The 21478-nt window shown below is 40.5% G+C and overlaps 1 protein-coding gene across 18 annotated transcripts in view; it reads left to right on the top strand.

The window, feature by feature from the left end:
* Kcnma1 (potassium calcium-activated channel subfamily M alpha 1) overlaps positions 1–21478 on the top strand; it is a 691955-nt gene that overhangs the window by 497756 nt on the left and 172721 nt on the right. The gene's annotated exons all lie outside the window — the stretch shown is intronic.

Here is a 21478-nt window from a genome sequence, read left to right as displayed (position 1 = left end):
TATCTATCAACAAAGCCTCCGCTGTTAAAACAAAAATATGATTTATATACATTCCATATGGCACTAGAGTGCCTAAAGAAAAGAATTATCATTTTCCTCTTTTATATCAAGTGGCTGGTGGACCTCTCACTGTGTGGGTAAATGCAGACCATGTGTTTGTGCTGAAGCCCAAACCCCAACAACATAATTCATTTATTTACTTCTGCACAATCAAGGAGGCCAGTAAGGCTGACATGCCATGGCTATTTGAATGGAGAAAGAAAAGATGAACTGAGTCTTTACCCCAAGAGACATGCAGTCTGGATGTGTTCATCTCCCTGTCAGAGCTCACTGGGCAGCCACTCCCAGTCTCCAGATGGCTGCTGGACCAACTAGTGAGGGGGAGAATGAATCCATTCTGTTCTCTAGGGCCCAGGGCCTTGAGTGTTGGGGGCCTCTGCATCTAGGTGCCTGACTAAGCAGGTTTCTGGAGTGTGGGTTTAGGCAGTCAAAGTGGCACACCACATTCATGAATTGTGTTACTTAGAGCTGGAATGTGTCTGCCAGGTCTTTACCTTTGTACCAACGCCATTGGCATTGTTTACCCAATTGTAGTTCTCATAGTGTGCTTGAGAGACTAACTCCTGTTAGACCCTACTTGTCATCATTGTAGCAGTGGTCATAGTGAATGACAACTTGATTTAAAATGTTCTCTCATGCTTACTCTGTGCCCATAAGACCTCAGCTCAACAGAATTTCAAGTTCAAACCCAGTTGCAAATCAAGTCCCTGTGCGCCTCTAGATGTCTTCTTTAATCCAGGCTCCCTTTGTCCTGCATAGATGAAACTGAATGCAGGCAAAATGGGAATCACAGGGAGGTCTGTGTGGCTGTGTTTAGCAATGGGACACCAAAGCCAGATGTAGCCATGTGTCTCCCAGGACTTGTCTATTCAATCCCAAGGAGGTCAGACCTAGGATAAGGAACTGTCACCAGGAGAACCGCCCTGGCTCTTTCAGTGGAGCCCTGGTGGTTTTCTTCCAGCAGAGGTTTGCTCATAGGACCCAGCACATAGTCAGAGGGACTGGATTCTGCCTTCCTTGTGTTGATGTGACATGGGCCTTGGCAGAGCCCCACCACAGATGGGGCCACTTGACATGCGTATGTTTTGATTTTGTGGTGCCTGCATGGTAACTAGATCTGCCTGTCAAGAAAATTAATAAAATGGATATGACACTGATTCTACAGTGTTATTACCAGCATGGAGAACTTCTGCCTGACTTTCCTCAGGACCCTGACGGGCCTCACCTCTAAAGCCAAGGACGTTCCTTCCAGCTCCGCTAATCCCATTGCCAAGTTCCTATTTAGGAAGAGCCTGTGGGAAAGGCTGGGACTGGGCCCTGGTATAAGTGGAAACACATTTGCCTCCCAGGGTTACATGACTGCATTATTTCTGTACGGGGCCAGCTCTCCATGTTTGAAGGCAGCTTTCTGGATTTGACCTTTTGACATGGCAGTGGTCTTTGTGTTAGACTTTGCTAAGGGCATTGCCTACAAATAACATGATGTCCTTTCTTAAATTTTAAATTTTAGAGTAGGGATAGTCTTATTTAATGCATCTGCCATTCTACATTGTCATCTGTGTATGCTTATCCCTCAGTCCTAGAACCATTTTAGGACCTGGTGAAAATCATGCTGTTATCCACTCCTCGGTGTGTGTGTTTTCTATATTATTGCAAAGCATTCACATGTTTTTGTATGGAATTAGTGTAGTGGAGAAGGTAATATGTAAATGAATTCTTGTTTACAGAAATCACTTCCTTCCCCAACATCCCCACATCCTATGGTAGAGAACTCCTCAGTATTTCCACCAGGATGGAGGTTTTGGCAGCACTTTATCCTTTGGGAGCATTTAGTGTTTCTGGAAGCCAAAGGGAGATGTGAACTTACCTTCTCCTTTGCCCTGAGCAGGTTGTGTCTGTTTCCTAGTTCTGCATAATATATTATACTCTGCTTCTGCTCAAAGGAGTAAGATAAACAAGACTCTAACCATGTAGACGTGTCACAGGCAGAAGCACAGCAGTTATCATAGGAGTCTTTTATTATGTGTGGGACCAAAAGTCCAAGACCAAAACTAAGTTAGTAGGGTTTAGCAGAGCGAAGGGGTGCTACTGGAACATAGGGTTTGCAAAGAGGGCCTGGACTGGAGATGAGAAGAAATACTTGTGAATAATTACTTATCCCTATACCAATCATTCTCAAAGATCTGAACCTAGGGACCCCCAAACCCATTACCTTCTAAAACCTAGTCCTCATTTAGATATGTTACCTCTGAATTGACCTAAATAGTTTGGAATTTATTGATAATTTAACTTACCTTTTTAGGAGTGATGAATTCCTTCGCTTTGGTAATTACTGTAGACACTTTTGGCTTTTTGTTTTTCCTTTCATGGTTGTTCATCCTTAATCTATTCCATTTATGCTTCAATGCATTTCCCCTACTGTTAAGATGTGCTGGTATTTATAAATCCATACTAACCATGCAGCATCCAATACCTTTCTGAAAGAGGCCCAAGTTGGTACCCAGGAGTCCTATAGCTCCATAGCTGTTTGTAAGGCAAACTAAGCATTTTTTTTCCCAGCAAGGATTCATTTTCACACGTGATGTCCATTAATCAGAGCCAGCAGATGTTCTGGTGCCTGTGACTTATCTCCTGGCTTGGGACATCCTGTTTACTCCCTCCTCTCTGATCTCCTTTCACTGGCCTCTCACATTTCAGGGGGAGTCTTTTTAATGTCTTGTGGAAAGACCAAGACAATGGATTTGTTTAGCCTGTCTGCCATTGCCTCAGCCCTCAATAAGTGGGCCACACTTTAATACTATTGATTTGGGGGGGGGGGGGAAGGATGTTTTTGTTGTTAGTCTATGTAGTTTTAACTTCCTGTTCTACCTGTAGAGTTTCATGTTGGTCTTTACCTTCCATTTTTATGAATTGAGCTATTATTCTTACTGGAAGAAAACTGCTGATTTTTCATTTTACACACACACACACACACACACACACGAAAGTATACCCTGTAACATGACATGTAATCTGCAGTATCTATCAGGAAGTCAGTTGTGAGAATGAAGAAAATATGTAATGTTGGTATAGTGGCTTCAAGGAGAGTATGTCCTCTATGAGATAGTTGAACACTTGGTCCCCAGTTGGTGGCACTGTTTGGAAAAGTTGTAGGAGATGCAGCCATGCTGGAGGAAGTATGTCACTGGAGGCAGGCTTTGGGCATTCATAGCCTCAGTTACATCTGATTTAGCCATCTCTGTTTCATGCTCATGGTTTAAGATGTGATCTCTCAGCTTCCAAAGCTCTGACTGCCATGCCTATCTCTTGTTGCCATACCTTTCCACCATGATGGACTTTCCCTCTGACAATGTAAACCAAATAAATGCTCCCTTTTATTCGTTGTCTTGATCATGATATTCTATCATAGCCATGCCCAACTAAAGTGAATCATTTCAGTGTTTTTAGCTTGGATTGTAGTTATGCACTCCTTTGTATTTGTGTAAGTTTGTGTATAAAAATATTCTGGTTTAAGAGCTGGAAATATGAAACCTTTGAATAATTGCTCAAATATACTGAATTTTATCTACTTTTAAAGCCTTGAACTTAATATTGTGTCTATATTACTTTTACTCTCCTAATGCCCTACATACACATGGTACTGTCACTATCATCACTTTATGGTGGCAGACACTATGCAGTAAAAAAAAAAAAAAAAAGAAGGCAGGTAGTTTAGAATTGATAAACCCCAGGAATCAGTTCCAGATTTGTCCCTGAGGTCACCAAAAGGAAATAAAGGATGAGTCTATTCCATAGCAAGTATAGCCACCTTAGTATGTGGCTTAGTTTCTGAGCTTTATTTTATGGAAACCATTGATTCACTAGACATTCCAGAGGCACAAATATCCTGGCTGTATTTCAGGCAACCCACAAACTTACGGTTTGAAAGCACCAGTAAGGTTGAGGAAGCTTCTGTTCTGATGGGAAATGTGTGGGCACATGTTTACATAGCCCTACCAATGAGTCTTATTCACCTTTCTCTCTGGCCAGCTCTGTAAGGGTCAGAGTCACTGCATCAGAGAGGTGAGGAGTTCACTTTGGTTAGACTGTGACAAGATCAAGAATGACCCAGGCTCTCAGGAGGACTGACTTAAGGGCTAGGGCTCTCCGACAAAACCGAACCAACTATGTATGTGATGTGTGAATGTGTATGTATGTATGTATGTACATGTAATCATATGTCATATAATGGCATTTCACTCGTTGATAGACTGCATATATGGTAGGAGTCCTGTATCGTACAGTGATGTCTATTCTTATTTTGGTTTGGATACATACATACTTTGATGTTTACATGATGCAATTTCCCACTAGAGACTTATTTAGATGTGTACCCCTCATTAATCAATGCATGCCTCTATCATCTCTCTGTCTGGAATCAAGGGAGGGGGATATTGATTGAAATAAATTGATTCATTTGGCATGAAAGCTGAGTTACAATGTCTGCACTGGAGCTGCTGGATGGTGTCAATCAGTTAGTAGACCTGAGAATAAGGAGACTTAGAATAGGTTTCAGTCCTAGTTCAAGCAGAGAGAACAGATTTCAAATGACTCCTAGTTTGTGTTCCATTACAGCTTCTGATGGTCTTGATATAACCCACCCACAGAAGGAACATAATCTCCTGTATTAAACCATCTCAAAAATATTAATTGCGTCCAGAAATACCTTCACAGCTATGTCTAGAACAATAATCAAATATCTGGAAACATCATGACCCAGTCAAGTTAGCAAATAAAACTATCTATCAAACCAACCTACTCTTATTTCTTGTTGGACATAAACTTGAGAGCCCATTTTTAATAAAACTATCAAACCAACCTACTCTTATTTCTTGTTGGACATAAACTTGAGAGCCCATTTTTAGGTCAACATGTTCATCCTCTTATGGGAGTGTGGCAATTGTCAAGATCTCTAGTCAGGCCATAGTTGCAACTGATAAGGCTGGGATCAAGGAGAGAATGCTAAGAAAGACTTCTTTGTCTTGGAACATAAACCCACAAAGAAGATCGTGATATACAAATGTTGTTGGCTCTACCACCCATGGGTGATGCCAATCAAAGTAAAACTAGCTTCATGAGAACAGGATGTCATCACAGATTCTCACCTGTGGAGAGCAGTTCCCAATGCAGTTACCCTTGCTTCTTTGGGAATATACGATATTTTAATATCATTTAGATAGACAGATAGGCTCACAGATTTATGCCTCCAACCACAACCCAGCAATATCGGTGCAACTGTCATGCTGCCTTCCTGTTCGAATGCTGTATCTCCTCTCAGATTTGACATTTCCAGAAGCAAATCCCCATTCTTGTCTGTGAGCCTTCCCTGTCCCATATCACCATCTACAACTGACAACACCATCCTTCCAAATACTCACCTTTAGGGTCATTTTCAGCTCCCCACCCAACCCTCTTTAAGCACCAGATTCAGCTCAGTGTGACACCCTGATTGAACCTGGAAAGTAGGCCCACAATTTGAGTACTTGCCACCAATTTCTTTTTAGTGATAGATCCAAAGAACTACCATTTTTTCTGTGGATACCAGCCTTCTAGATGCTCAAGCCTAGACTCAGTTTGTTTTGAATGAGATTGTGTCAACCTTTTGCATAAGTCTACCATGTCATCCAATTGGCTCAAAACCAAAGTCATAGCATTGGCTGCTGGGTACTAAGCAGTCAGGTTCCTGTGAGCTTGTTGACCACAGTGTACTGAGTGCTGTCCTGAACCTTGTATCTCTACTACATTAGAATTTATACTTGCTGGGTTCCCTCTATCTAGGATGTTCTTCTCCTAAGTAGATGCTTGATTTCTACCAAACCCTTCTGCCTTTGCTCAAAATAAAAATTTTCAGCATGGCCATCTTTAAAAACATCAGACTTTTTTATACAAGGGTTAAACACAAACTTTTATTTATAATATACAAACAGAAAAGGGCATTTGTAATAAATATTTAATTTGCTAAACATTCATAATCTCAACACTCCCATGTATCCATAGCAAAGGTTAAGAAACAGAATATTATTGGTACTAAAAGAATCCTTACTTATTTTCTAAGTCAGATAATTGGCATTGTTTCTGAATCATCTTTGGAAATTTTACATTCCACAACATTGAACTCCTCAGTCTATGAAGTTTGTGTATCACCTCTTTTTTTTTTTTCTTTTTGGTACTTTGGATTTTTTTTTTTAAGATTTATTTATTTTATGTATGTAAGTACCTGTTTCTCTTTCTAGACACACCAGAAGAGGGCATTTGATCCCATTAAAAATGATTGTGAGCCACCATCATGTGGTTGCTGGAAATTGAACTCAGGACTTCTGGGAGAGGAGTTAGTGCTCTTAACCACTGAGCCACCTCTCCAACTCTGTGGTTTGGCTCTTAATCTAAGACCTTATACATATAGGCAATCTGCCATGCCTATGTGGTTTTCTCCTTTCTTTCTTTCTTTCTTTCTTTCTTTCTTTCTTTCTTTCTTTCTTTCTTTCTTTCTTTCTTTCTTTTGTTGTTATGTTGTTTGTTTGTCTGTTTTTGAGACAGTGTCTTACTATATAATTTAGGTTAGTTTTCAACTCATCATCTTCTGCTTCCTGAGTGCTAAGATTATGGGCATATGCCAGCATCCTCATCAGGATGCCATCTAAGGGGCACTAAGGGGCACTTGATATGTCAATTGCTTCTCTGGGAAACTGTAGGACAATCAAAAAGAAACTAAGTCTAGAACATTTTCTGGGGCTCTGAGGGCTTCTCAGGGAGCCAATATCTCATGTCTCTCTGTTCTCTAGGAAGGATGTAGATGTTCTTCCCTCCCTAGGATGAGGAGTTCCACATGGTAAAATAGCAGAATTGCATTTTAGAAATTCCCGTCACCCTGGCCTGCACACTTCACACATATAGGTCTCCTTCATTCTCATGGCTATGTCCATTTGCCAACTCCTCTGCCATGGTATTGTTTCTTATTTATTTCTCTTTTCCTTCATAAAATAGAGGCACTGGGAAGCCAGGGCTACTTGTAGGATTTCCAGTATCAGGTGCTCAGTAAATACATGTTTAATGCATGACTGACTGACTGACTGAATGAATGAATGAATGAGTGCATGAATAAATGAATAGATTTCAGCTTACCCCAACCAGTCTGTGTTTTAGATAGCTGGGTGTGGGGCCCATACTAACAGGGACTTACAATTCAGTATGATTTGGGTTCTGAAATGTCTTCCTTTGCTACTGTATGCGGTTCACTGGCCCAATTAAAGAGCTTCGTCTCAGCGTAGAAGCTTGAAATGCAAAGCTTTATAATCCTTGGCAAGGCTTGCAAAGAAGCTGGTTCGATTTGGTTATAAACCATCTTGACTGCCAGAAAATATAGTCACTCTGTTGTTTAAATTCACAAATCAAAATAAACACCCTGAAATTGAAATACATTTAGTAAATCTCAGCATTTCATTTGAGCCAACACCGTCATGTATCTGTTCTTTTTTCCTTCCTACTTTAGTCTCTCTAGATCAGAGGCCTTGCCACAAGATGTTGCCCCCTCCAGCATCACCATCTCTGCCCACGATCTCTCATGCCCAACTTAAAGTTGAGTAGCTTCCATGCAAACTATTTAAAAGAAAGAGAGAAGCAATCCGTGAGCTATTAACAGGGATTCCATTCCCCTATGGCCCTGGTAATTTCTAGAACATTGAATTAAGGAGTTCTCAGACCTTTACAAATTCTCAAGGCAAACATTATTAGCAAAGGGAAGGCCGTGCAGCATGTAAGAAGATTGCCAGAAAATGTCAATGGAACTTCTGAATAAAATAAAGAAGCGACAGCGCTCTCTCCGTCTTCCCCTACCCTCTCCCTCTAACACGATTAGAAAGTTATTTCATGTGTCTTATGTGCTCGGTCAGTCAAAGGCAAACCTACATGATCGATGGTGACAGGGAACACATTTAACTCATTACTCTTTACTTTGCAGCAAAATGATTTGTGTAAACTGTCTGCCTAGCATTAAAGGTAAAACAAACTTAGAAACCCCAAAATGTTATATTTTCATCTAATATTTTCCTTTTGGTTTTATAGCTGTAATCACATATGGATTCTTTTATTTAGCTCTTGGCGTGGACTGAACAAAGGGGAAGGCAGGGCAGAAAGATTACATAACACACACCAAGTCCGTGCTCAGGGAGTGTGGAGCCATGAAAGCCTCAACAGCCCAAGCCTTAATGTGACAACCCAGGAGAAACTGTGGCCTCTCTGGCCCCCATCCTCTGGCAGGATGTTGTTTCTGATGTGCAATGAGGATGAGCTCCTTGGTCAAGCCTGTTGATGTTAAACTGAGCCTTTTCAGAAACTATTAATTGATGGCATATGTTCCTATGTACACCTAGATAATACAGGCTTCACCTGGTTTCCTGTTCTTCCAGCTGCCTCATCCTCCTCTCCTCTTTCTCTTCTTCCTCCTCCTCCCTCTGTATCACTGTCTATAATAATTCAAGCAAGAAATACAGAATATAACTTTAGATTTACTTAAGTCTGCTGGTTAGTGGCACAGCCATACCAAGAATGTCCATACAGAGCAGTGAGGAGGAGTTTTGAACTTTCAGGTAACTACTCCCCATGTAAGAGTACAAACCCAGGAGTTTCCATTGAATTAATATGGTGGGTATTTTGTCATAAACTTTAGACTATCTGAGTCCTCTCAGTTTTTATAGCCCCTTTGGGGTTATAAGTTTTAGAATTTTTTTCTTTAATTACCTATTTTCTTTCTTTTTTTTTTGTTTTTAATTTTTTGTCTGCATTTGATTGTCTGTGTTTTTCACCACATGCATACAGTGCCTGCAGAGGCTAGACAGAGGAGGGTATCAGATCTCCTGGAGTTGTCTTTACAAGTAGTTGTGAAATTCTCAACATGGGTGCTGGAAACAGAGCTCAGGTCCTCTGTAAGAGAATCTAGTACTTTTAAACTCCCAGTCATCCATCCCTCCAGCCAAGAAAACATTTTATTGAAATTAAATTTTACTTGACCAGAAGAGTAAGCATGGATTTTTTTTTTTTTTTTTTTTTTTTTTTTTTTTTTTTTTTTTTTTTTTTTTTAGTAGCACCTGGAAATTTTGACAAGTGCAAAGAAGCTATGATCTCCAACCAAAGGAACATGACTTGGGTCCTGTCATTTTTTGAGAACAAGAAGTTTCTAAAGATTCTCACTTTGGTCTGTCTAGCTGGTTGGGAAATGGTAGAGCCAGACCTAGCAGTTCACCACATAGTACTAGCTCATGTCTCTACCCACTGGTATATACTGCTTTCCCTAGAGAAATGTCCCTTCAAATTCTGCTCATATACATTCAAATCAATAGCTTCTAAAAAAACAATTTTGCAATATTTGTAAAGGTGGTACCCTAGATTTTCTAGCAACTCAGTCAAACTATTGAAGTATAAATATTAAAACAGTTTTCTGAGAGACATCATAGCATTTAAGATCATACACTGCTCTTGCAGAGTACCTGGGTTCCGTTTTCAGCACCCATATCAGGCAGCTCAAAACATGTCTGTACCTCCAGTTTCAGGGTATCTGATACCTGCTGGCCTCTGTGGGCACTACACTTGGATGGTGTACATACAGGCAGTCATGCATGCACGCACACACACATGCACACATACACACACATAAATACAATTTTAAAATAAGGTAGGAAACTCATGTTCTTCCCCCTTTTCTATATGGTTCTTAGTGTGAAAATGACCAGGCACCATGTCTTCTGAGATCATGGTGCCTTCTCATATGAAAGGATTTCTTGCTTAAGTCAAGTGCTTTAACCAAATATGGAAGGAGTTTGCTGATATATTTGTTCAGAGGGTTGGTGAAAGGAAGATTAAATAGCCCAGTCCTGACCATCTAAAGGAATGGTGAAGGCATCACAGTGCAGCACAGGAGGCTTCAAGCACATGGAAGATGTCAGAGAAGGGGAAGCCAAAGCCAGAAGGACTAAGTAGTGTAACAAAAAGCAAAAAGAGAATTTTCTAGAAGAAAAAAATATGTCCACCCTTAATCCTCTCCAACCTCTTCTGATCATTGAAAAAAATGAATTCAAGTGACATAAACAATTTAGGGTGCAGGGGGTACAGCTGTGAAATAAGAAATAAAAATCTGCTTGCTAGATCCAGCATTTTTTTTGGCTGTTCTTCATTATAGAAAAATCCTTAAGTATGTGGTCCCATGAAGGCTCAGGAATGACTGCTCCCACCTAAGTCCAGTGCCACATATTTTAGCACATATGCACAGGGCCATATATCACCTCATTACAGAAGACAGAATAGTCTCCAAGGCCCACATTCCCTCTAAACCCTCTGAGGATCAGGGCTCCATTCTCTTCCACTATAGTTCTGTGTTTTCTGGTGAGTCGTGATAGCGACATGCAATAAACTTTTCTTTCAGAGTCACTTGGTTAAATGCTTAGGGGTATTTAATCTGTGAACATTTGCATTATTGAGTTGTTTTGAGGGACTCACTGTTTCCTTGGGAAATTTTGTCTCCATTTATCCTTGTTAATTTTGTTGTGAAGACTGTTTTAGATATGAGTTTCCATGGGTTCTAAACCTTTTATTTCTTAGTGTTTTGTTGAAAAATTCTACCCCATCCTTTGAACTATTCTCTAACCCCCAAATACATATATGTTCCCTTTTGGTCTCATTTGAACCCAACTACATCATTAAATTCTAATTTATTTCCTTTTATACCCACTATAGGTAGTCATTTTTAAAAGTCTACTCTATGGGTTGTATTAATCTATTTTATCATGACTTAAAAAATCAACTTATTTGGATTTGCTCTCACTATTTTATTGGTTGCTTTAAGATTGATTACTATGTCTTTATGTTTTTCTCCGTTTTATTTGAGGTTATTTGGACACTGTCTTGAAAGCTATTTAATTAATTAATTTATTAATGCAGTTAATAAATGTGAGGCTGTATACCCATTTTCAATATTTGTGCACATAAACATTATACATCTTATGTAGTCATTATATAGATGAGGTTTGCAATTATCAGTGTCTGTTTTTGTTCTAATGCTGTATTTTATCTGTGGTGTTTCTCTAAAAAACCTAGGCTACTAACATTTACCTGTTCATGTGTAATATAAAAACTTTATCAGTCTGACCCCTTATCATCTTCATTAGCATAGTACTGTATTGTGTTGCATGTTACATACTTGGTGATGTTCTATGGTCAAATGCAGCCTTTTGTATTAATTTCGATGTTTATGTTCTCTGTGCTTCTAAATTTTGCTGGTGGCCCAACTCTCCTGTTGTCATTTCCATCCTGTCAGCTTTGACAGTGAGCTCCCTTGGAGCCTTTCCTGGCAACCAGCACTGTCCTCCTTTGCCTAAGAGGGCCTTGGGTCAGCCTCATCCTGGACAACACTTTTGGTGGAAATAGAATTCTGGGGTAACAGTTCTTCTCTTCCAGTACTTTAAAAAATGTTCTCGCTTTCTTTGTCATGATAAGTCCCCTTTCTTCTGACTCCATGTCAGCCCCTGCAGGTAGCTTTCTCTGGATCCCACTGGAGACCTTCTTTCCTCCAGGTTTCTGTTGTCTTTCTATAATGAGCTTGGGCTGGCATTGTTCTTCTGGGTCCATCCTGTTGGAGTTTACTGAGATTACTGAAATGCTACCTTTGTCTTTTGGTGAAACTGGGTTTTAGTTGTGTTCTTTCCTGTACCACCCCTCCCCTCTGCTCTCCTAGGATACTTATGCCAGGAATGATGGATCTTTTTGCTTGCTTGCTTGCTTGCTCTTGCTTTTTTCCCTTTCTTTCTTTTTTTCTTTCTTTCTTCATTTCTTCCTTCCTTCATTTCTCTCTTTTTTATGTTCTATAAGACTCAAACTTTCTGTTTGAATTTTTAAATACCTTTTTCTGTTGTACAAACCACACATATTTTTAGTATTTAAATTAATTGACTCTTTCCTCTATGTTCATTTTGTTGAATCCATCCATTTAATATTTTAATGACAGTGTTTTTCAATTCTGAATTTTCCATTCAATTCTTTATTTATCTTTATTTGTTTGCTTGTTTGTTTATTCACTCATTCATGTATATGTGTACACATCTATGAAAGCAAACAAAGACTAGACATGACACTGAGTTTTTCTCTGTCACTCTCTACCTCTTTTCCTTGAGACATAGACTCTCCCTGAGCCTGGAGTTTGTACTTTTGGATAGGCTGGAATCTAGCAAGCCCCAGTAATCCTCTTGTCTCTGACCTTTTCTAATATCTTGGGTGGACCATCCATCTTGTGAATGTAGCATTCACAGAAATGTTCTAATGGAGATCACATTTGCTAGATAGAAAGAAAGAGAAGAAGGGAAAAGAAAATGAAAGAAAAATAAAAAGGGAAAAAGTTAAAAGACCAACTCCTTTATTAAAGAAAGAAAAAAAACCTGGGAGAAGAAGGAAGGTGGCTCTGCAGCTAAGAGTGCTTGCTATGTAATCATCAGCACGGAAGTTCAGAACCCGGTACCACATGCTTCCCAGACGTCTTTGTATTGTGAATTCTAGTTTTGCTCTTTACTTTAAAGTCTTAGATACGCAGTTTGGATTGGTCCTGTATCAGCCTCAGGCTGAATGATGGTTTAATTCTCAAAGTTCGTATCTGCTGTGAAGAGTAGGTTCTTCCTAGACACCACATAGGGTGAAACTGTGAATTCATAAATAGTCCTATGAGGCTGCTTTCCTAAGATCTTTCTCTTTGATCTCTGCAATGTTATCAGATTCCATGGTTCCTTCCTTGATGCTATAGCCAGGAAATCGTGAGATTTTTGGATATTTCACTTTGTATTTGGGGATGCCTAGTAGAAAGAGAGAGAGAGAGAGACAAGGAGCAACAGGGCTACACTTTCCCTCTCCTGGGACCAAAATCCCATGACGACTCTCCTACCTCCTTTAACCTTCTTCTGGATCACACTATCACACCTGCTGCTGTTGCATTTGGATGGCCTGGTTTCCAGACACAAAAAGAAGTAGCTGGAAAGAATGGACAAACCACGCTAATTTCTCCCAGTCTTTTCAAATATAAGTCATTCCCTTCTCTATCGCCAGAGCCAGAATGAAGACTTCTAGAGCTTCTGTCTACTGTATTGTATCTACTTTCAGATTTTGAATTCCCTTGAGATCAGTCTAGTGCACAGTGGGGGACACAATGGCAAATGCACTGTTCGTTTGGTGATCCTTCTAAAACAAAGAGAATATTGCCTCTTTTTTGCATTGCCGTCAACACTACCTATTCTAGTGTGTCAATAATCATTCTTTTTGGGTGAAACCCTTGAACTAATCCACCTTTGGCCAGAGACTATGAGTATCAAAGCTTGACAAGCTTGGGAGGATTTCATCCATAGCTAGTTCCTGTTGTAACATCTGCCTCCTTGTCAGCCAAGCAGTGAGCACTTCTCCATAGTATGTTTCTTCCACTATTGAGTCCTATCTGTGCACACAGAACCAAGCAAATAGGGACTGAACCCCCAGAAACCATAAGCCAAACCTCTCTTAGTATGTTTCTATTAGATATTTGGTTACAGTGACGGGGGCAGGGAGCAGCATGCAGAATGAATACTAAGGCCTCTTATATAGCAGACTTAGTGGGCATGCTCCTTCTCAAGGGGGCAAAACCAACCTGTTTATAAGGATACAGAAAAAAAAAGTAGTATTTTTAGCTCAAACAATTATTTCCATTCACTTTCTATCTCCTACTGTGCACAGACTGCAGTCCTCAAGACAGGACAGCAGTATCTCTGTGAACTTGAAATGCTAACCAAGGGGACTGCATTGCTCATGTTGCCATGAGATACATGTGGTAGTTAATGGTAAAAAAAACTATTTAAAAAATCTCCAGTTGAAAGATTTTTATGGAATGTCATTTTTTAAGATGGTGGATGGATGCTTAAATTGACCTCAGCACCTTTTTACTGATGCCCCAACATTTCTTTAAGTCAGCCAAGTGGGTTTGCAGTTGAAATAGCCATCTCACATGGTTCTGCCAGGAGCTATCTTGCTGCCACCTGTCCAGAAACTTGTCAAGTTTTGATAGCCACAGCTGATGGCAAAGCATGGATTAGTTCAAGCTTTCCCCAAAGAGAACAATTATTGACATGCTAGATGGCAATGCAAAGAGGCAATGTTCCCTTTGTTTTACATGTGTGGGGAAAGCAAGAACAGTTACTAAAGAGGTGGGTGAGTTCCTAGTTTTGGGTGAGATGTAAGGAACACAGTGTATCTGAACTAAATGCAATGATAAGTCCTGGACAGACTTTGTCCATTATCTTCTCTCATCAGTGATTGAACAATAGCCTTTAGCACCTAGATCAAGACTCTAAACAAGACATAAGAGCAAGGAGGCTAGGGAAGAAAACTATGGTTGGAAATAATTCTAAACCAATGATGTGTTTGCCACTGCTTCCATGGTATCCTTTGGACTGATCTGAAGGCAATTCAAACCCTGAGGGTACAGACTGCCAATGACACCTCTTCAAAGATCAATGTTTTGACAACCTTCCAAAACATCCTCTACAGCTGGGATCTAAGGGGTTCATCAACATGAGACCAGGGTGATATTTCATGCCATCAACTGGTACTCATGCACAACTGTCTGTTTATTCTTAGCTTTCATGTTTATTGCTTTTGTCTTTAGGACAGTGGGTCCATTCCTTTTCATTTTGTTTTCATTTCCTAACGGATTACTGCTTTGCTTTCTTGTTTCAGATAACATTTATTTGCCAATAAGAAGGCCAGTTCCTTGGGGGAGTAGGTGGGGGCACATCCTCATAGAAAGAAGCATGAGGAGGGAGGATGGGATAGAAGGTTCTTGGGTGGTGGGGGGAAGGGGGTTAGGGGATAAAATCTGAAGTGTAAATATAATATCCAATTTTAAAAAAGTAAAAAAAAAAAAAAAAAAAAAAAAGAAGGCCAGTTCCATTATATATAGGTATTTTTCATTTCCCTGTATTAGATTAGCAAGGAAAAACTTAGCAAAGGAAGAAACTTGGTACCCTTTTCATAATGGAACTAGGTAACCAGCCGAACTGTGATCATCCACAGGTCTCTGTCTATAAATATCTGTTCTCTATGCATATGTATCTGTAGATCAGGGTGGTATCCAAGTTTTACCACCACAGCCCATAGCCTTTCTATGCATATTTGCTTGTTAAGTGTGGGCCTCTTGTGAAGATGTTGCACACTGGACAAGCAGATAGGCAAGGTGGAAAAGGTGGCCAGACCAATCTAGGCTGTGATTGTTTTCTGTGAGGTTTTGAGTGCCTTGTTCTGTTTCTAATCTTTACCTGCCCAGCAAATTAAAAGGAGAAGCTTAAGGTTGGTGGAAAATTAGTAATGTATAAAAACTCTTAACCTCTGGTCCATAAACTCTGTCCCTCTTGGGAGCAGGTAGCAAGTCCTGTTCAGTCTTGTCCTTGTAGTGAGACTAGAGACTAGGTTAGCATTGAGTCATTGGTGGGAGAAGATAATAGACAAAGCCTGATAGCTAGCTATGCTCTAAGGTGGCATGAAACATCTCTCCCTGTAATGCTTACAATCTTCTGTCTCCACCATTTTTGTAGACAACTGATATTGAGTGAGGTTCCTTAAGCTCTTTGTGGATAGAAACAGACTTGAAGAATTTTCTGACTGAGAGCATTTTCTCAGCCAGCAGCATGGCTCATCAGCCGAAATGGTTCTAGTTCCCTAAACCTCTTAACCTTTCTGTCAGCCCCCAATCTCCTCAAGAGTTCATGATTTTTATCTGTGTACTAATTTGGTGAAAACAAGGGGGTGTCTGTAGGCCTTCTTCCAGGTCTCTGAACCAGTGGAGATTTGCTGAGTGTCCTATCCTCCATGAGAACCTATCCAGCAGGTGCAGCCACTGGCAGGGAAAAATAGCTGTGTGTTGGAATGAGCCACCTGCTCAGGCAGGAGTCAGAGAGATGGGTGTGCTCTCCCACGCCCTTCTCCATCATTGAAGTGCAGTATCCTCTTGAACTTGCTCATGGGTCCAGAGAGCCTTGGAGATAAAATGAACCCTCCTTGCCAGATGGGATCATGGAAAGTTCTCCCCTCATCTCATGGAATGCCAGCTGCAGGATGCAGGCCAGCATGCTAGTTTCCTGGGCATATTAAGCTGTAACATGTGCTAAAAACCTCCCTAGAAATGACACAAGGGGGGAGAAAAATGTACTCCTCAGAACGTTGTTAGGAGGCACAATGTTTGTGGTTAGATGGAATACTCCAGGAAGCTAACAAGGGTGGGAGAGTTGAGTCTTTTTTTCTTCCCAAGAGGCATGTAGCAATAGATATTTTCTCCCTTGCTTTCTAGGAGGCTTGAGTTGGCTACTCTGCAAACCTTAGCTGAGAGGAAAAGGCAAAACAAGTCCAATATTGAGTTACCTGAACAGTAGAGACTAAAGTTGCTGACCAGAGCTGGTTTTTGAAATTTTATTTACTTTTAGTTTTACATAGTATTCAGCCTCTCCTCAAACCAACCATGAATTCAATAAAATAATAGTGTTTGAGGACACAGGAAATAGGTAAGTAAGTGAAGTGCTAAGTACCTGGTTCTAATCCCTAGAATCAAGTTTTTATAAAAGGAAAATAGAAGCTGGAGAGATGGCTCAGCACTTCAGAGCACTGGTTGCTCTTCCAGAGGACCTGGGTTCAATACCCAGCACCTGCATGATGGCTCACAACTGTCTGTAACTCCAGTCCTGGAGGTCCAGTGCCCTCTTTTGGCTTTCTTGGGCACTGCACACTCACAGTGCAAAGACATATTTGCAGGCAGTATGTATGTGGAAAGAGTGGACATGGGGGCAGGCACATGGTAGCACATATTTGTCAACCACATCTCTGGGGAAGTGGAGACACTAGGGCTTGGTGTCAGCCAGTCTAGATGCTTGGTGAGTCCCAAGCCATTGAGAGATCATGACTCCAAAAATTGTACATGACATCTGAGTAACAATGCCCAAGGTTATCCCCTTGTCTCCACATGCATGTACACATACATTTCTAGGTACCTACCCACCTATCTACATATATGCATATATACATACATACATACGCAACATGCATACACAGGAACATACCCGTACCATAGTGTTTGGGAATTTGCTGATTTGTTAGCATTCAAGTCGTGTGCAGTGAAGTTGCTGGGTTTCAGTTCAACATGAGGCCAGGAAGAAAAGCTAGATATAAGGGCAAAGGCTACTGAATAGAGAAATGAGAGAGACAAATGGAGCAGAGGAAGCACTTATTGAGCGTAATGGCAAGCATCATAGCTAAGCCCAGATTAATTCTATTTCATTCTGGGCATCAAGGGCTTGTTAGCTCCCAGCTTCCTTTGAAAATCTTAGGCTGGCCTTTCATAGTTACTGTTCACAGCAGAGAAGGCTAGGTTAGGCTATCCTAGGCTATCCTGCATCATCTTAATGGGGCTACACACACACACACACACACACACACACACACACACACACACACACACAAACACACTGTCTTCTTTTCCTAACTCCTCTCTCAGCATCACGTGTGCTCAGGGCCATTAGGAAAGTCTATGGAGAGTTGAAAGTACCTCTGCAGAGTTCTAATGTATTTCTCCTTAATCCAGAGGACCAGTCAATGATCAGTGCTATTCCAGCCCTTCCTAGCAGCAGCTAAGTAATGGAAGGTCATGAATCACAGGCCCAGCATCGCACTGAGTTACATTCATTTGAACAGTAGAAACATCTTCATAATCCTATCACCACCAGCATCACCATCATTACTGTTACTCATCACCCGCAATGGCCACTGACATTTACAGAACATCTACAAAGTGACACTCAATAAATGACACAGTATGACTATGCCACATGCATTTGCCAGGCCCTGCGGCTCTATACATATTACTTCAATTGAAAGACCTTCATATAAGCAAGCACTAGTGCTACCTGCTTTTTCAGGTAAGCAAAGTTTGCAGTTTGGCAGAGGAACAGCAAGGCTGGGATTCAAAGCCAGGGTTTTCCCAGGCTTGGGCACTTCCTGCTTCCATTACTCCAATCAGTGGACAGTCAGAATTGTGGCAATCCTGCTCCTAAAAGAAAATTGCAAAGCCTAGCTAAATACCTCAGTAATTTCTATAGCGCCTACTTCCACTCTCTGAATCAGATGGCTTAGTGATGAGGCTGGAAGCCTACTAGGAAGCTGCATAGTAGTCACTTCTAACTTCCTGTGAAAATATTCTCTAACTGGCAAGAGATTGTCCAGATAACAATGTGTATACAATAAACCAGTGACTCTGCCTTTGATATCTGGCTCACAAATAACCCATTTGGCTTCACAATCACCCTGATGCCTAAAACCAGCACAATTTATGCTTGAGGCTGCAATGGCTCTGTTCAGCCAGAAAGCAAAACTTTACGACCAAACCCTTTGCTCTGAAATGAAATCTAGTCTCTTTGGCTCGACTTTATTAGGCCATATTGTACAGCGATGGGAGACATAAGTATCCAGAATCTGCTGTCACTAAAATGGGACTGGGTTGGCAAGCATCTTCGTCCTCACAGTCAACACCGTGTCCTAAAATGGGAAAGTTGAATAGAAATTAGGGATGCAAATCAGGGCCATTTTCTGAAACTTTATTTTTAATTGAATTAAATATAGACATCTATATTGCTGTTGAATCTGTGCAGCACATATACAGATGGAGACTGAGCTATTAGTGAGGTCATCGGATCAATGGCCAGAGACTAACTAGATGAATCTGGACCCTGGAAATAGTGTTTAGACTAATTACCATAACAACAACCCAAACACTTGGAGGCCCATCTTGTGCCTGATTATGTACAAGCTTCCTCCATAACTGCTTCCAATCATATTTTATAGCCATCATTTTTTCCTGTCTTTAACTCAGACCCTTTAGACTACAGTGCAGTTTTTCTGATCTCTAGTCCACAAAGGCATAATGAAGTCTCCTGGTTCCTTATTCTTCTCTGCCTATGGGAATAACATTTTGCCATTTAATATGTGGTCTTTATGCTTTGACATCACCCAGGAGCTTCCCTCAGGACTGTGGCATTTGTAGCATTCTATCAAGTCTCCTTGAGCAATACTCATGTATATCAGAGTTTAGGAAGTGCTGGACTAGGTGAGAGGTTGTCTCTGAGGATATTTGAAGTAAAATATTAGATGTACCCATTGGTAAGAAATCGTTAATTGCCGTGGATTTTCATCAATGTGTCTAAATTACTAAAAAATTTCTCAAAGACCTAGGCAGCACACAAAATATTTGTGTCACCAAAAGTAAGCTTACAGGATTGGGGAAGTGTCTCATTCAATAGAGTGCTTTATACATAAACATGAAGACCTAAGTTGTAATTTCTAGTACTCATGTTAAGTAACCACAGCCACATACACATAAATACAGTCAGGTATGGCCATGAGCACTTGTAATTTCAATGATGGAGTTGTAGATACAAGAAGATCCTTGGAGCTCACTGGCCAGTCAGCCTAGCCAAACTGATGAGCATCAGGTTTAGGGAGAGATCTTAACTCAAAAAATAGTGTGAAGTAGTCTCTGAGCTCCATATAGTCTCTGAGCTCCATATGCACAGCACACACAATGCCTATCTGCATGTGCACAAACAACTTATAGATAACACACAAACACACAGAAATAAGACCATAATTCCAATTCAAGTGTTCTATCTAACTCCCCCTTCTCCAAGTTGTTGTTGTTATTGTTGTTTTTAAAGATGCATGGAGGGGAGAGCACACTCATTTTCAACACTTAAGATTAATGTCATTGCCAAATATAGTTTCTTCTCTGCTCAGTCTGTTGCTATTGATTACTGCATGAGTTGACATTGGAATCTGAACAGTGAGACGGTAAAGAGGAGCATCGTCCCCTGGGGATTGAGAAAAGAAGACCAGGACTTCACTCCAAAGGGACAAAGTGGGAGAGAGAAGGAAGGACAGTTAAAGCACCTGTTCTTGAGCATTCTTATTTCAAACCCAACCCTATAAACTACTGAATCTTAGAATTTAGAAAACCATAAGCTACTTGCTAAGTAGCCCAAGATGTTATACAATGACAACATTTCCCAGAAAATAATTGCTCATAGTAAGAAGTTTCCTAGGAAGTTTCACAATTACTCAGTTAAACATTCCTCCTTGCTAGAACCTAAGACTGCAAGCTTTTTCAGCATCAAGAGGCCAAAAATTGATGCATTTCATGCTGTAACACTAAATGATACAAAGTTATCCATGCTTACTTATTATTAGACGTCAGGAAAAATTGTGCCTGCTACTATCTGTCTCCTTCTCTGGTTTTCTCATGCTTATATCAACTCAGCATATGCTGACTGAGTGCTTCCTAGCTGCAGACTAGCATGCTGCTTGTCCTACTAATAGAAGACAGAGTTAATGAGACAGCCTTCCCCTCTTTTAAGGAACTAGCTAACAAGGGAGAGCCTTGTGCTTGTATTATATTTCATTGCTGTTCTGGTCCGATGTCTGATGGATCACATGATCTGAAAGTAACTGATGCCAACTGTATAGCCTTAGCACCTGCTATGTACTAGATACCACCCCATGTATTAGATGTGGACTGTCTAGGACTCATGACTTGCTTGGGCATGGTAGGTGAATATCCATGAAAGCAGGTGAAACACATCAGTCTGTGGACATGAGAGAAATCAGGTGGCCTATTATTCAACAGGAAAGGTAAAAGATCGATGATGAAAATAGCCACTGAAAGATGAATAGTTCTGATAGAAAATTGAAGGTAGCAGTCATGTCAGGGTGGGAACCTGAGCAAAGAAGTATTTAACTTAACATTTTCCATCTCCACAGCCTACTCTGTGAACTAGAGGGTCCTATGACTGTAGGTAACGTTTCTCCCTTTGAGATTTATAGTTCATATTAGTAGTTAAATATGCTAAGAAACACTTCACTAAGACCACAGAAAGTTTGAAATTTAATTAAAAAGTTATTTTGTTTTGTTAAATCCAGTGCTCCACATTTTTTTTATTCATTCAAAAATATCACCAAATTATTGCTCTGTACCATGCCTGGTTCCAGGTAGTAAAAACTCAGATAAAAATATTCTCATCAAAAGAGCCTGCATTCTTGTTGGGTATATCATAAAATTGCCTCAACATTCACCTTGGCTCCAGGCAACACCTTGTAGGAAGTTCTGTCCAGTTTACCTTGTCATCTACCTCAGCTGACAAGTAATACTCCTTCTTTTGAAACTTCAGGCAAGTTGTGTATGGTACCTCAAGATCCTAAGATAGAAATGGGCAATACTATAGGCCAATGGAGTTTTAGATACAGTCCACAGTCCATGGACAAGTGCCATGAGATGTTTGTAGCTTACTTGACC

Source organism: Arvicanthis niloticus, chromosome 3 (assembly GCF_011762505.2).
Source record: "Arvicanthis niloticus isolate mArvNil1 chromosome 3, mArvNil1.pat.X, whole genome shotgun sequence".
NCBI classification, from domain to species: Eukaryota; Metazoa; Chordata; class Mammalia; order Rodentia; family Muridae; genus Arvicanthis; species Arvicanthis niloticus.
Note: the sequence above shows the minus strand (reverse complement) of the source record. Positions and strands in the feature narration are given on the sequence as shown.